Raw genomic sequence first — 1,385 nt, forward strand, 5'->3', positions numbered from 1 at the left:
ACCTTATATATATATATATATATATACATACATATATATATATATATATATATAAACATATGTATACATAATTAGTGCGTACATATATCATCATCGTCTCCTTATATATATATATATATATATATAAACAGACTATCTTAGAAAGACCACATAAATCCTGGAGTGGAAGAACATCTCTGAGGCCTTTGGATTAGAGTTCTCTTGCTTGATGGTACACTCAAACATGCTATTCTATTTTATTTCTCTTCCTTTTGTTTTGTTAGAGTTTATATAGTTTATATGGGAAATATTTGTTTAGGTGTCGTTGCTGTTCTTAAAATATCTTATTTTTCCTTGTTTCCTTTTCTCATTGAGCTATTTTCCATGTTGGAGCCCTTGGGCTTATAGCATCCTGCTTTCCCAAATAGGGTTGTAGCTTAGCGAGTAGTAATAATAATAATAATAATAATAATAATAATAATAATAATAAGTTTAAATTTGGCACCTTCATTTATAGAAGATAGAAATTTTACATATTTCTTTGATGGTCATGAATAACTGTAATGATGTTGCCATATTTGGGTCATTTAAATAGCATGGAAACTCTACCTGTAAAACGTCGGAAATAGGAATCATTAACGATAATTAATTAATATATGTTTGCTCACATCAGTAATGGAAAATCAAGGTGATGAGAGAGAGAGAGAGAGAGAGAGAGAGAGAGAGTTGACACTCAAATCACCCACAAATGATATAAGGGAGAGGAGAGAGAGAGAGAGAGAGAGAGAGAGAGTTGACACTCAAAACACTCACAAATGATATAAGGGAGAGAGAGAGAGAGAGAGAGAGAGAGAGAGAGTTGACACTCAAAACACCCACAAATGATATAAGGGAGAGAGAGAGAGAGAGAGAGAGAGAGAGATAGTTGACACTCAAAACACCCACAAATGATATAAGAGAGAGAGAGAGAGAGAGAGAGAGAGAGAGAGTTGACTCTAAGAACACCGATACATACGCATGACATCCATAGTTTGATACAAGGGGAGAGAGAGAGAGAGAGAGAGAGAGAGAGAGAGAGAGACTGGAAGATGGTGTGTGTTGACCTTACACTGGCATGCATCCAAGTAGAGGCGTCCCCTGCAACATTTTCTTCACACCAAGAAACACTAATTGACATTCTTCTTCTTCCTTCTTCTTGCCATCATCAAGAGTCTTTTTTTTAGTCTGAATTTTTATCATAGGTTCTCATTAGTCTATTCTGTAATTCACATTCAAAATTGTATGCTATTTAACTTTATTCACTATGAAATTAAAATTAAACATATTCATACAGCTGGTCTTCTTAGACGTCTCTATCGTGAGCTCTTAATTATTATTATTATTATTATTATTATTATTAAATAATA

This window comes from Palaemon carinicauda, chromosome 15, assembly GCF_036898095.1.
Source record: "Palaemon carinicauda isolate YSFRI2023 chromosome 15, ASM3689809v2, whole genome shotgun sequence".
NCBI classification, from domain to species: Eukaryota; Metazoa; Arthropoda; class Malacostraca; order Decapoda; family Palaemonidae; genus Palaemon; species Palaemon carinicauda.